This window comes from Pteropus alecto, unplaced genomic scaffold, assembly GCF_000325575.1.
Source record: "Pteropus alecto unplaced genomic scaffold, ASM32557v1 scaffold3, whole genome shotgun sequence".
In the NCBI taxonomy this organism is placed as follows: Eukaryota; Metazoa; Chordata; class Mammalia; order Chiroptera; family Pteropodidae; genus Pteropus; species Pteropus alecto.
In genome coordinates, this window is record NW_006442484.1 from 51,947,451 (window position 1) to 51,964,295 (window position 16,845).

General features: G+C 32.0%; 1 pseudogene; it reads right to left on the reverse strand.

Annotated features, from left to right (window-relative positions):
• Positions 1-9,281: 9,281 nt before the first annotated feature.
• LOC112470804 lies at positions 9,282-9,400 on the reverse strand (annotated as a pseudogene).
• Between the last annotated feature and the right edge of the window lie 7,445 nt (positions 9,401-16,845).

The window sequence follows — 16,845 nt, forward strand, 5'->3', positions numbered from 1 at the left end:
CTTTTTTCTTATTAAAAATAACTTCCATATTTAAGAGGTTCACCTTTTGGTTTAATTCTGTTCCTACAGACAATGTTTGAAGTCTTTATTTTTAAAGAGATATCAATTCTAGGAAAATGTCTTTATCTTTCTTTCAGGCACTCCAAATGTTTGTTCTTGGTGTATGATTCATATTAATTTTTACTGGAGGCAGATGCAATAACCAAAGAAGGCGTTAGAGAAAAGAATTCAGTCCAATCTCTATTTTTAGTTTGAACTGCAGCTGTAATGGAAAATAAAAAAGAAATGTGGAAAGAAATGTAACTTGGAAACATTAATGACTAAGCTTCTGAAACTATTTTATATGTAAAGTACTTGTAGTTAATTGAGCTGATCTTTTCTGTCAACATAAATGCACATTTGAGAGGTAAGAGAGAATCTAAATTTACTCATCCTAATACCGTCGCTTTTACTAGTTTTATTTCTACACGTGTAAAAGATTGGTAAAATCAAGTAATTATTCCAAACAGTGTATGTAAAAAGCCTAAAAACAACTCTTCTATATGCCTTTAACTTTTTTAAACAGGGTAATTGAAGGATAATTTACATTCAACTAAAAAAAAAAAAACTCCAGTTTTAAGTTTACAATCCAATGAATTTCAGAAAATTCATAAGGTTACACAACTATAATCACAAGCTTGGTTTAGAATAATTAAATAACCTCCAAAAAGTGTCCTCCCAACCTTTACAGTCAATATCCACTCCCACCACTAGCTCCAGATAAATACCGATCTGCTATTGATTTTTTTAAAATAATTTTTAAATTTTTCATTTGCAGCTGGCATACAGTATTATATTAGTTTCAGGTGTACAACATGGTGATTAGACACTTAAATAACCTACAAAGTGATCACCCCGATAAATCTAGTACCCATCTGACACCATGCATAGTTATTACAATATTATTGACTATATTCTTTATGCTATACTTTATATCTCCATGACTATTTTGTAACTAACAATCTATACTTCTTAATCCCTTCCCCTTTTTCACCCACAACCCTAACACTCTTCCATCTGGCAACCATCAAAATGTCTCTGTACCTATAAGTTTGTTTCTGTTTTGTTTATTTTGTTCTTTAGATTCCACATATAAGTGAAATCATATGGCATCTGTCTTTCTCTGTCTTACTCCACTCAGTACAATATTCTCTAGGTCCATCCATATTGTTGCAGATGGCAAGATTTTATTTCCTTTTATGACTGAGTAATATTCCACTGTATATATGTACCACCTTTCCTTTATCCATTCACACATTGATGGACACTTAGCTTGTCTCCATAACTTGACTATTGTAAATAATGTTGCATTGAACATATAAATGTACATATCCCTTTAAAGTGGTATTTTGGGTTTCTTTCAGTAAATACCCAGAAGTGAGATTACTGGGTCCTTCTTTGTCTCTTATAGCTTTGTTCTAGAGTCTGTTTTGTCTGGTATAAGTATTGCCACCGTAGCTTTTTGTTGTTGTTTCTATTTTCATGAAGTATCTTTTTCCAGCCCTTTACTTTCAGTCTATACGTGTCTTTCGATCTGAAGTGAGTCTCTTATAGGCAGCGTATGTAAGGGTCCTGTTTTCTTATCCATTTCACCACCCTATGGCTTTTGATTGGAATATTTAATCCATTTATGTTTAAAGTAATTATTGATAGATACATAGTTACTGTCATTTTATTATTTATATTTTTGACTTTTTTTTTCTTCTTTATCTTAAAGATGTCCCTCTAACATTTCTTGTAAAATTGCTTTGGTGGTGATGAACTTTTTTAGCTATTTCTTATCTGTGAAGCTCTTTATCTGTCCTTAGATTTTAAATGATAGCTTTTCTAGGTAAAGTAATCTTGGTTGTAGGTCTTGGCTTTCATCACTTTGAATATTTTATGCCAAGCCCTTCTGGCCTGCAAAGTTTCTGTTGAGAAATCAGCTGACGGTCTTATGGGAACTTGTAGATAACTAACTGCTTTTCTCTTGCTACTTTTAAGATTCTCAGTCTTTAACTTATGGCATTTTAATTACAACACGTCTTGGTGTGGGCCCCTTTGGCTTTATCTTCTTTGCGACTCTCTTTGCTTCCTTGCTTATATGTCCATTTCCTTCACCAGGTTAGGGAAGTTTTCAGTCATTTTTTTTCTTACAATAGGTTTTCAATTCCTTGCGCTCTCTCCTTTACTTTCTCTACTTTCTATCCTTTGATTTCTCTACTTTCCTGTCGATTCCCTCTAATGTATTCTTCATTTTGGTTATTGTATTCTTCATTTCTGACTGGTCCTTTTTTATGTTTTCTATCTCCATTTTTATGTTTTCTATATCTTTGTTAAAATTTTCACTGAGTTATCTATTTTCCCCTAAGTTTATTGAGCATCCTTATAATCAGTGTTTTGAACTCTGCATCTAGTAGATTGCTCGTCTCTGTTTTGTTTATTTATTTATTTTATTTTTTCTGGAGCTTCGTTCTGTTTTTTTTAATTCAAGATGTATTTCTTTGTCTCCCTACTTTGGCTGGCTCCCTGTATTTGTTTCTATATAATAAGTAGGGCTCCTATGTCTCCCAGTCTTAGTTGAGTGGCCTTATGTGGTAAGTGTCCTATGGGGCCCAGTGACACAGCCTCCCTTGTCACCTGAGTTGGGTGTTTCATGTTTATTTCTTGTATAGATTATGTGTGCTCTCCTGTTGTTGTTGAGCCTTGGTTGCTGACTGCATGTCAATGGGAGGGACTGACCCTCAAGCTGATTGATTATGAGAACTGGCCAGTAAGAGGAGCAGGATTGGCTTTAGCAGGGCTCTAGTGCCTGCCTAGTCTGCCCTTTGGATGTGTCATTCTTGGATGCAGCCCTGGGTAGTACTCCAGCTTAGTCAGAAGCATGCCACCAGGTATACCAGCCCCAGGGCCTCCTGGGAAAGGCCCTACCACACTCCTAGTTCAGCTGCAGCCTGTGCCCTGCTCAGGATTACTAGGCAAGAGACACCGAGCAATTTGCAGATGGCTTCCATTCTCACTGGGCTTGGAGGTGCCCTGAGAGGCCAAGCCACAAATCGAGACCAGCTGTTGCTAGTGCCTGGCTTAGGGCTGCTGAGCAAGAGGTACAGGGTATGCTGAAGCCAGACGTTTGTTTGGGTTTTGTGAACCTTTGAGAGATATTAGGAAAGTCTGCAGCTTGAGCCAAGATAGGCCATTTGCATGGAAAAGCCACTGGAAGCAGCTTGGGTGAGCCTGCAAGTTGGGTATGTTGAGATCTCAGGAAACACCAGGGCAGAGTGACCAGTGTTAGCCAGCTTGATTGAGACTCAGATATCCTGGCTGCCTGTGTCTGGACACTGGGATGGGGAAAGGCTCAACAAATCTGCTAGCACTTCTTTCTGGGAGAAAGCTGCCCTTTCAGCCTTTGCCCTGAAGCCAGACAATTTAGTTCTTACCTGTATGTCCCTGGAAACTTTCAATCTGCTGCCCCAGTGTTGGAGCTCAGAGTAAGTCTATGCATGGGCCCCTTAAAAGGAATGTCTGTGACTCTGGCAGCCTTCTGTCTCACTCTGTTACAATATCCACTGGTTTTTATAGCCAGAAGTTGTGGAGACTTCTCTTCCCAGCACTGGAACCCTGGGCTTGGGAGCGGGTGTGGGGCTGGGTCCCCTCACTCCTCCTGGGGGAACCTCTATAACCAAGATAGCCTTCCCGATTTTTAACCTCAATACACAGATGTGGGACCAGCCCATTCCACGTCTCTGTTCCCGTGCCAATCTTGAGATCGCTTCTTCTGTATGTCCTTATTTGTAGGACTTCTGTTTAGCTAGACTTCAGGAGATTCTTCTGTATTTTAGTTGTGATTTTAATGTGGTTGCAAGAGGAGTCAACACAGCGTTGACCTATTTCACCATCTTGCCTGGTAACCTGCTATTAATTTTTTAATTGAGCCCTTTTATCAGATAGAGAGAATGTGCTTTATTTCTTAGTATTGATAGCTTTTATCACTCATGGAAAGCATTTTATAAAATGTTTTTTCTTCATCTATCAAGATTATCATATGGTTTTTGCCTTTAATTTTAATGTGATATATTCTATTTATTTATTTTTGAATGTTAGTTCAAATTGTGTTTCTGGGATAAATTTCACTTAGTTGTGATGTATAATCCCTTTTATACATGGTAGATTTTGTTGTCTATTATTTTGCCTAGGTTTTTTCCATTTATGTTTATGAGAAAACTTTTTCAGTTTTCTTTTTCTGTACTATTTTATCATACTTTGGTATCCAGGTAATATTGTCCCAATAGAAGGTGTTGGTAAATTTTTCCACTTCTCCATTTTCTGAAACAAATTATACATATAAATGTTACTATTTCTTCCTTAAGTATTTGATAGATTTTTCCAGTGAAGTCTTATGTGCCAGAACTTGACTTTGCAGTAAGATTTGGAACTATTTAATTTCTAGTAGATGATATGTGTATTTACATTTTGCTTTTATTTTGAGTCAGTTTAGGGATTTTTTTTACATCTTCCTAAGAGTTCATTTATTTTATATAGGTTATTATATTTGTTGGCATGAAACTTTTCATAATTTCCCTATGGTTCTTTTAATTCCTTCCAATTAGTAGAGATAGCTCCTCTTTTATTTTTAATTTTAATAATTCACTTTTTTATTCTTCTTTATTCTTTGACTAAATGTTCATCAATTTGTGGAAATAACTTTTGTGATGTTTTTATTTTCTTTCATTTATTTTCTATCTGATCTATATTATTTCCCACTTTTTATTTTTTTATATTTATTAACTATTCTTTTTTATAACATCTTAAATTTAACAGAGATTACTGATTTTAGCCTTTTCTTTTTTCTTAGTATAAGTGTTAGGCTATAAGTTTCCTTGTAAATGTTCCTTTAGCTGTATCCTATGTGCTTACTATTGCATTTTAATTTTTTTCCAAATTTCTTTATAATCTCTCTTATGATTTCTTCTTTGACACATGGATTTTTAGAACTATGCTGCTGAATGTTTACATTTTTAATTTCCATATTTGTTACTGATTTGTAATTTAATTCTGTTGTGCTCAGAAAACATACTTTGTTTAATTTTAATTTTTAAAAAATTTATTGAAAACTTTATAAAGGCTTATCATATGGTCTATCTTAGAGAATGTACTAGGTCCACTTGAGGAGAATGTGTATTTTATTATTGTTACTTGGAGTTTAAGATATATATCAGTCTAGGCCACTAAGTTTATAATGTTGTTTGTTCCTTATATTCTTACTGATATTCTATATTACAATTTTTTTCATATTCACTGCATCCTCTGATGGCTCAATTGTCCTGCTATCATTATGAAATATCTCTTTTTGTATGTAGAATATTTCTTGTCTTAAAGTCTGTATAGTCTGATATCAGTACATCCACTCCAGTTCTTATGGTTACTGATTGATTACATAATATATCTTTTCTTTGCCTCTACTTTCAAGCTATTTTTGTATCTGCAATTAAGTTGCTTCTCTGTTATATAGCCTAGAGTTGTATCTTAACTTCTATATTTAGTCGGACAATGTCTGCCTTTTATGTGGAGTATTTAGTACATTTACATTCAAGATATATGATAATTTTTGTAATAAGGTTTGACATTTTTCTTTTCTACATGTCTCATATCCTTTTTGTTTCTATTTCTTTTACTCTTTTTACTGTTTTCTTTTGTGTTAAGCAAATATTTTTAGTATACTATTTTATTTTCACTGTTGAATCTTGAATTGTATCTTTGAGTATTTTTTAGCCATTCATCTAAGGATTACAATTTAATTTAATTATAGTTTATTTTAGTTTAATACTCTCTTAATTCTGTAAATTATCGCAATTATGTTCAACATAGCTCTATTTGATCATTATTTCTTTGTGCTATTACTTTCATCTATATTTCATATAAATATGTTAAAAACCCAACAATGTTGTGCTATAATTTTTACTTTAAATAATAATGTTGTTTAAACAAATTAAGAAATAAGAGAAAGTGCACATATACTTTTTTTTAAATATATGTTTAATAATTCTCAGTTAACAGTTGGTCATTTTGTAGATGATATAGTGCAGCAGCTTTGGATTCTATTTTATTTTTCTGAGGGTAGTTGTATCCTTGCCTTGACTTAAAATTGCCTCCCTCACAACATTCTGTTACTGATACTTCTGCTCAGATTTGCAACATTTTTAGTTTTAGTCCTAATTTCCATAGGGTAGCATGTGTGTCTGTGTTTAGTGGTAAACCATTTGTCTTAGTCAGCTTGGGTTACTATATCAATTACCATAAACGAGGTGCCTTAAACAACAGAAATTTATTTCTCATAGTTTTGGAGGCTGGAAGATTTCTTGCTGTATCCTCACAATGATGTAGAGAAAGAACATTGTTTCCTCCTCTCCTTATAGTGATGCTAATTCCACTATGGGGGACCCACCCTCATGACCTTGTCTAAATGTAATTACCTCCCAGAGGTCCCATCTCCAAATACCATCACATTGGGTATTAGGGGTTCAACATATGAATTTTGGAGAGACAAATTCAGTCCATAGTATCATGCTGCTAAGGCTTTCATCCTCTGTCAACTCAACTGTATATACATGCAGAAATTTATTCAAAGTTGCAGCCAGTTCTCAAGTCTCCATTGGCTCTCATATGTTTTTTTGTTTGTTTTTTGGTTTGTTTGTTTTTTTTACCAGAATATCTCAGCTTTACCTCATGTATCTATAATTTAAGTCAGCTGAAGATATATAGAGAGTTCATTTCAGAACTTACATGGTGCTCTCACTTCTAAGATCTCTACATTAAATTTCTAGCTTTTTTGCTGCTTGTCTTGACCTGGGACAGAAAGCTATGGGTTCTGAACTGATTTTTCCTATTGAACCACCAAAGTCATAGGTCACCCACACCTCTTTTCATATCCGTTCCCTAACAAAGATGCTGGTTTTTGCAACCAACCACAAACCTGTAAAGCTACAGTATTCATAGAGAGAGCTGAGAGTAGGGAAATTGGGAGCAGTCTCAAGCAAGAGGTATATAGAATTCATTCTTGCCTAATGCTATAATAATTTTTCAAGATAGAATCCTCCAGTTTTTTTGCCAATCTTTATTTAATTTCCATAGAAATTGTTGTTTTTGACAACACTTAAAGTTTATGTCCTCATGATCTGTTCATAAAGGCCATATATTATTGTTAAGTTAGCAATGATCCAAGGGTTGAATTATAAGGGAAGTGACACAGAAATACTAGCTGTGTTTTATAGGAGTTTGGCCTTTGTGTTTAACAAGAGTTTTCTGAAAGCTATTGATCTTGTGAGCAACCACAGCAAAGAATAATTTTGTGGGTAGGTTCATTATGTTATTTGAAGTGACATCAAAAAATCACCTGGGTTCATCAAAAAGACAACTGCAGAAAGTATCAACAAAAAGAACTGTAATTTGAATAACAATAAAGATGAGATTTAGAAGACCTTGATATTCAAAAGTGCTGACCTCTGTATCATCCCATCTTTAAGAGAGAACATTGAAGGAGGGTCTCCTATGATTTTGAAACAAAAAAAAATATTTTGGTGTTGGTTTCAGTTTGCTCTGAATTAATACAATGCTGGGGAAAAGAGATAGAAAAGGACCTGTCTAATGATTGAAGGATGAGTGAAAGTAGATCAGAGAAATGTCAGTTCTTAGATAAATAATGTAAAAGTGAGCTAACTAAAAATATTCAATTTGTCCAATGATCAAAACTTGTCTAAAACAAGCAGGCTAAGTCAGCTTTTTAAAAAAAATTCTATTGAGCATAGCTCTGTGGAACAGTTTGTCTGATTCTTTAAAGCACCATACCACGTTTTCTGAAATTGTTCACAGTTAAGATTGATGTAAAATTTTTTAGTTGCTAATTATAATTTTAAGTTAAATTAGACTAATTTAATTGTTTTTGAGATATATATAAACACACACTTCACAAAGGAGGAAAGTCACGTTTCATTAGATGCCAGTTTAGTCAAAGCATGTGAAAAATTAGATGAATAAAAATTGCTGGCTCTGATTTGTCCAGTTAAATGTGATTTCTTTTTTTGCAATGCAAGTAAAATTAAAATTAATATAATTACTCAAAAGTATTTTCAAATGGTATAGTATAGGCTAGATTAGAATAAGAGAGATTTGGACATAAACCATACCTCTGATATTTAATAGCTTTATTTTTTGGCAATTTATTTAGTTTCATTACGTCTTAGTTCCCTAATCTATAAAATGTGAATAGGCGTACCCTCTGAAATTATTATAGCAATTATTGAAATAATTTATTTGATTCACTAATGTATATATTAGGAGTTCAATAAATGTTGGTTCACTTCTTTCCTCTTGACCACAAGAATCCAGAATTATAAAAATGTTAGTCAAATATTTAGTGAAATGACTTATTTTCAACTATTAAAAATGCTCAAATAAGACAATACTAAAGTGATTGACGGTTTTTAAAAGGTGACTGGAATCATTGAAAATCTACTTGTACAAAACTGCTTAGACCTGAAACAGTTAAAGCGATTGAAGTTTTATGAGTAGCTATGTGATCTTTATGCAGGCAGGGGCATATCAATCAAGTTGTGAGCTGTATTAGTAGGCGCTAGTACACGAAGCTTTTAATTTAAAATTTTATTTATTGATTGATTAGTGTTGTCCTTGCTTTACTCCTGAGTAATTTAATGCGATATCAAAAAATACATTAGATTTTTTTTTACATTAAATTGTGTGAGGTGATTGAAATAGAAAATAAATGTAAATATATTGGTATTCATATCTAAGGTTTTAAAAAAGGGATCAATTTGTAGCATATAAGGAAGGTGCATGGCACAAAGAAATTTAAATTCAACGTATTTTAGGTTTTTCAGATTCTGTAGGGAACTTTAAAAGATTCCTTCCACCATTTCTCTCTCATGAAGAGTGATAAGAAACACCTCAGTCTCTCAGAGATAACACAATTTCAATTATAAATTTACTGTGACATAATCTCTTGCCTTCTGTAGTCTCAGTCTTAAATAAACTGAGTACCTACCACATTAAGCTTCAAAAATTATACACACATACGTTAACGTACAGAGATACACACACATGCACACACATACAAACAGGTGTAGAAAATGATATTTTTGGTCTCCTTTTCCAGCTGAAAAATTTTTCTTTTTTAGGCAAGGCAACACTTGGTTGACCTCACAGTTTGCAAGTACCTTGTCAGTTTACAATCTCTTATTTTTTATTTTTCACGCCTACAGCACCTTGTCTTCCTAGGTGATCTCCCATCCAAATACTAACTAGGCCCGACCCTGCTTAGCTTCCAAGATCAGACAGGATCAGGCTTGTTCAGGGAGACATGGCCATAGATGCAGCTAGAAAATTTTTAACATATATGGACAACATTAAATTTATCTGTAAAATGAGGTAGGGAGTTGTTGGCTGTTAATTTGATAAATATAGAAAATCAAATCTAATAACCTAATTATTTAAGAAGGTAAAGTGTCAGAGACAGATGAATTTGAAATATTTATTTTTCCATATGGCTGTATGAAATAGTGCCACACATGTTTGTCTAACCAGAGTGAGAAATAGTCGCTGAATGTAATTTTCTCCCAACAGTGTTTGATTATTCATGAGTAAAGATGAGTATGCAAAGGTGTTAGTAATGAGCTTCCAATGTATTTTTCAAACTTGAACATTTTTTTCTACAAGTATAAATTTTATGGCCACAAGGATTTTTGAAATATAATGATGAATAAACAGACATACTTATGTTTTAGAACTGATAGATAAAATGTATTATTCTGTAGCCACTTCAAACACTATAAATCAAACTGGCAAAATGTATTTATAATAGAAGGCATCATGTAAAATATGAAAACTATGAGTGGCCATATATTTTTGGAACAAAATCATTTCTCTACCACTTATTCTTCCATACAACAACTTAGCTATTGAACTATAGATAATACTGATCTAAACTATAAGAGCAGTTTTAATTAATACAGGTTCATGATTCTTTTTAAAGAAAATTATTCTTAATAAAAGGATGAAGGGATAAACATCAATATTTGATTCAACACTTTGGTTTAATAGGGTTTATTTTTCAGTAATTGCTATTCGCTTGGCCTTTAGGTGATATTTCTTCATTATGTGTTTTACTGTTTTTTTTTGTTTGTTTGTTTCTCATCACATTATAGCACCTATACAACAGCCATTCCCCAAACAAGTCTCATAAGCAATTCAGTCAGATAAAGAAAAATTATAGTCTAGAAGTGCTCTGATGTTGGAATAACATAGATAAAGGTTGATTTCTACCTTAGTTAATTACTATCTCTATACTTGCAAAATTACTAAACATTTTAATCTGCAGTTTTCTCATCTTGAAAATGAGAAACATTACCTACCTTGGAGGGTTGCTATAAGGATTATAAAATATAATGTCCAGAAAGAACCTATTACTGCATTTGTAAATAGTAAGTATTAAATAAATAATTGCTGTCATTATTACTCTAATGTTTTTATCATTATCATATTTGAATGCATAACATTTCAAAGATCATTTTTTATCAACTATAAATTTAAGACAGAGTACCACCTTCAGTCCTGGTGCTTATTTGTAAATATGACATATTGTTTTCTTTCATAACACAGAAACAATTAACCTAATGTTTTAGGAATAAGTTTGGGATACCAAATAAAAATGGATATGCCATATATGAAATGTAATTTATAAATTTATATTTTATTTTCTGTAGTATTTATTACTGATTGCCTCCCAATACATTGCTTCTCAATACATTGTGTCCAAAACATATTTTATAAAGTTGTATAAGTCTTTTAGAATAATGAATACCTCTCCTAAAGTTATGATGAATTATATGAGAATGAACAATAAGCATAAAGATTGAGTTGTCTTCTGAAATAAAAGAGTTTAACGTGATTAGAAAAGTTGTGCGCTATTTTAAAAAACCCTGAAAAATAGTTTGTGATGTTTGTTACATTTAAGCTGTTAGGTTTCTCCATTCCTATGGATAATCGTTATTAAGCACTTAGTATTCTCTATTATTAATGGAAGATTGATTTGCTATGTATGGAAGAAATGAATTGTACATAAAAATTATCCATTTGTATATGTAGAAATACATTTAAAATTACATACATACATATATACACACATATATATATGTGTCTTACATATCTGTCGTCTCAACTAGGAGATAAGGTTATTGAACAAAACTTTCACTAAGTTCCTGTTTAAATCTAATATTATTTTATAATTTGAGTCATTTTTTGTATTACCCAATTGAAATATTATAATTCTCAACATTCATTATTAGATTGTTTTATTTTACACAGGATACAAGCACATGGACTTAGAGTTATTTCAAAATTTTAGAATACATCTGTTTAACAACCCACGATGGTTGTTTATTCATTATTTCTCCATCATTATTAACTTCATTATAAGTGATATAACGATATTACTAAATATTTACTTATCTTTGCAGAAAATACAATTTTCACAAATAAAAAAGCAGTTCCCAGATGGTGTTACACATGGATGTCCAGATGAAGATACTAAAACTTTTATATTCTATGAATACTGGTGAGATAAAGCAATGAATATGTAAAGTTTTTTTTTGCATCAATAGTTAGATCAATTAGAAAATATATCTTCACTGTTTTTGCACTAACCAAAGATTACATTGTTATCCCACATTTAAGTATCTACCAGTACTCTTTTAGTTGTGATTAAGGAAAATTAATAGTATTGCATTCCACTTTGTATTTTGTCTTAAAACAATAAAACCTCACGGATTTTGTTAGTAGGCAAAACAGCAAGCATTTTTTAAAACTACCCAATAGTTTTTCTTAATGTATTAGAAAAAACTGCAAAACAATTTATCTTTTGCTTTTGTAAGATAAGAAATAAATGTAAATTACTCGTGTTAAATATATAAACTAAATATTAAATACATACAAATATAAAATGCATATATAATGCCTCTGAATAAAAAAAAATTCTCCTACAGTGTACAACTTTTAGTTATTCTGGAATCATAATAATAAAAACCTAGCAAAATTTTATGCAAAAGCACAAGAGTCTTCTATAGAATTCAGAAGAAAAAGCTTAATGAGAAATAAAATTTTTATAAATTTTGACCTGGGTATAAATAGATATTCAGAAAGATAATTGAAAAGATAGTCTTCTTTTTCTACATACCAACAGTGAACAAGTGAAATTTAAAATAAAAAAAAATACCATTTACATTAGCACCCTTCAAAATAAATTACTTATGTATAAACCTAACAAAATATGTACAAAATCTATTTTAAAAATATACAAAATTCTGATGAATAAAAACAATGAACTAAATAATGGAGAAATATTTTATATTCATACACAGAAAACTTAGATATCAGTTCTTCCCAACTTGATGTGTCGATTAAATGTAATCCCAATCAAAATTCCAGCATATTATTTTATGGGTATTGACAAACTGATTCTAAGATTTATAAGAAGAGGGAATAGACCCAGAATAGGTAACACAATATTGAAGACAAAGTTGGACCGACACCACCCAACTTTAAGACTTAATATAAAGCTAGAGTAATCAAGACAATGATGTACTGGTATTCTTAGTATTCTTAGCACTTAGTATTCTCTTTAAGACTTAATATAAAGCTAGAGTAATCAAGACAATGATGTACTGGTAAAAGACTAGACAAATAGATCAATGGAAAAGAATAGAGAGCACGTAAATAAACCCCATAAATATAGTCAACTATCTTTGACAAAGAAACAAAAAAAAAAAAAGGAAAAAAGACAGTCTCTTTAACAAATGATACTGGGACAATTGGACATCCACATGCAAAACAATGATTCTAGACATGGACCTTAACTAATTGCAAAGGGGTCATAGACCTAAATATAATACATAAAACTTTAAAACTCCTAGAAGATAACATAAGAGAAAACCTAGATGACCTTCAATATGGTGATGCCTTTTTATATACAACAGCTAAGACACAATACAAGAAAGAAATTAATTGATAGACATAATTAAAATTAAGAACTTCTGCTCTGTGAAAGATAATATCAGGAGAATTAGAAGACAAGCTATAAACTGGGAGAAAATATTTGTAAAAAAAATAAACTAATAAAGGACTGTTATCCAAAATATACAAAAAACATTTAAAAATCAATAATAAGAAAACAAAAAAACCCAAATAAAAAATGTGCAAAAGACCTTAACAGACACCTCACTAAAGGAGATATACAGATGGCAAATAATTATATGAAAAGATGCGCCACACCATATGTCATCAGGGAAATGCAAATGAAAAAAAAATGAAATATCACAACAAATGTATTCGAATATCTAAAATTCAGAACTCTGACAATACCAAATGCTGATGGGGATGTGGAGCAACAGAAACTTGTTTATTCTGGTGGGAATCCAAAATGATACAGTGGCTTTGGAAGATAATTCGACAGATCCTTACAAAACCAAACGTACTCCTAGCAATCATGCTCTTTAGCATTTGTCTAAAGGAGCTAAAAATGTATGTCTGCACAAACACCTGCACATGTATGTTTATAGCTGCTTTATTTATAATTGCCCAAATTTGGAATCAACTGAGATGTTTTTCAGTGGATGAATGGACAAATAAACTGTGGTACTTCTAGACAATATAATAGTATTAAATGCTAAGAAGAAATGAGCTACCAAGCCATGAAAAGACATGGAGCAAATTTAAATGCGTATTACTAAGTGAAAAAGCCAATCCGAAAAGACTGTATACTGTGTGATTCTATCTATATAACATTCTGGGTAAAGCAAAAGTATGGAGACAATAAAAAGATCAGTGGTTGCCAGAGGAGAAGGTGGGGGAAGAGATGAATAGGCAGAGTACAGATGACTTTCAGGGTAGTCATCTGTATATTATAATGATGGATATATATACTTTTATTCAAATCCATAGAATGGACAACATTGAAAGTGAACTCTGAGGTAAACTGTGGACTTGGGTGATCATCATGTGTCAATACATGTAGATCCTTAGTGAAAAAAAAAGTACAATTCTGGTAAGTGATGGTAATGGGGCAGGGTACACAAGCGTGGGGGCAGGAAAGATTTCTGTACCTTCCCTCCATTTCGTTGTAAGCCTAAAACTACTTTTTAAAAAAATTAAGTCTTTAAAATAAAATACTCTTCTAAGCTGCCATGAACTCAAGTTATGATAGGAAATTAGTGTCTTCAAGTGGCCAGCCTTCACTGTAATACTATGCCTGGTTCTAAATTCTTGCATATTTTCCACGACTAAGCCGCCACTAGAAGACTCATACCCGCTCTAGCCTATGCACAATTTTTGTTCTGAGTTAGAGTGAATCCAAGTAAATACTTCTGGAGTTTTCTATAAATTCATAGTACTGATGGACATTTTTCATCATTTAATGATCGGATAATCCTGGGACTGCATTGCTCTCTTTAACTTCACTTTTAGTGATTAAGCCACTTTTTAATTTCTTATTATCTAACCCTAATTGATGCATTGCTGCTCTATTCATACAAACTGACTTAAAAAAAATTAAACATCACCTGAAATTCAAACAGCTCTCTACCCCAACAAGACGTATATCACTGTAGTTCTCTCATGGTTGGACTTGCTGTTCTAGATCTTTGACTATACTTGGCTTAAGAATTCCATTGTACTACATCTACTAGCTGTGATATCCTACTTTTGCTGAATAAGAGAAGCTTTCCTACTAGCTTTCTATGACATCATGATATTTTCATCCCTCACTTTTCATTAATTTTTCTATTCTCTGCCCAGCAAATTCCTAGTTCTAAACATGTTAAGGGAGAGACAGGAAGAGAAAAGCTGTATCTATTTTCTTCACTTAAATCCAGAAGGACAATTTTTGTAGCCATTGTTGAGAGAACACAAAAGACTTAAAGCAAGATTTAGCTCTGACTCTTCAATCTATAGTCTTCCAGATATAATGTGACCATATATTCTCATCTGGCTGGGACAGATCTGATTAAATCCAGCTAACTTTATGTAATTATTAATAGTGTTTTTCTTCACTCACAAAAGTAGAATAATCTAACATAACTTTTATATGGCTTTATAGGAAATTTGTTTTAAACTTTTACAATAAATATATATATATCCAATAAGTCAAAATATAAAATAATTTATTCTGTGGAAATCATTAAAAATTATCTGGTGTCATTTGTTCTACAGTATCAACTTTATCTATTTATTATCTAGAAGGATGTCTTCTAAGAAGGAAACTGTAAATTATGACTTTATTGAACTTGTATACAAAGATACCTCCCATCGTGCTTTATAATAATTATTGAATCCATAAAGATACAGTATTTAGAGAGTAACAAAGCTGTGGCATTTATTTCCTGAAGAAACTTACGGAAAATCAGTCAGATTAATTAGTTCATAATGATGTTGAATGCTAATGCTAAATGAGTGCATGGAAAAAAATAATTCAATAAAAAAGAATGAGACATGACTGTGTGTGATCACAATGGCATATGGACCATTTATAATTAAAATAATTATAAAGAGTAGGCTAATGCTGGAATCAATAATAAGAGTTGGTCTAAGGTAGAAATACAGACAGAATGAGCTTCATAAAGACAATGTTCTGTAGTAGATACTATTTACCTGCTATGCCAGCATCCTTTAAAAAGTACTGTCACCAGTCCCTATGCTTGACACGGAAGCATCACTGTTGTTAACTAGAGTAACAATCCTTTGAAGAAAATTTATACGTGGCCCCAGGAGTAGAAACAAAATCTATTTAGAAAAGGACTAAAACTCAATGCATGAAATAAATATTGCTTAGTTCACATTATTTTAAATAGAAAGAATCTGACTGTTTTCTCATGAATTATATCATTGGCTCAATACCTTATGAATGAAAGAACCAATTAATTAATTTAGAGCCTCTCCAGAAGGAAGTCACTCCAGCTTTTTCGTCATGAACTCTATAATATATCTGCCTTACAATAGATTTCATATATTTATAGAAATAGTGTAATTTTTAAAAGCAATTTTAGGTTTATAATAATTTCTGAAAGGATACTTGATATTTTATAGATATGACAAAATAAAAATTGAGAATAATTAAAACTATACATTGAAAAAAATAATAGATATTATATAGATAACAGTTATATACAATATATGCATATACTTTATACACGTATAATATTATGGATCCAGTTATATACAATGACCTGTAAAATTAATTCATGATTTATCATGGCAAACTCACTTCCTCACTAAGGAATGATGAGATACTCTTTTACCATAGGATATGGCAATCTGTGGTGTTAATGGCTCATTTTCAATGAGTAACCAAATGGTTCTTTTATGAAAACTGGGTTGTTACTTTCTTGCTTTAGAGATCTTATTAGTAAATATAAAAGGCCTTAGTTTGCTAACTCTCAGATTTGTTTCATTATCTTTAGCTCTCTCTTTATCTTCTTTTTTAATGTAATTATTCTGTATATCTGACTTCTTCTGCGTGATCACTACATACCTGTTTATTTTAGTTTTTTGAAAACATTCTGTTTGAGGGTTTAGAGGCAGGTTTGGGTAGTAATGAGAGATGAGAAAAGAAAGATCAGCCTCTTGACGACCTCTTGTGTCCTTTCATCTCCTCCCACCCTGTCTTACCCTTCCATGGGGTACATTCTAACTTATGCAGGAGAAAAAAATGTTAATTTTAAATTCAAATTTGATTTTAAGTTTTGGCATGCCTGAGGGCCCCAGTTTCTC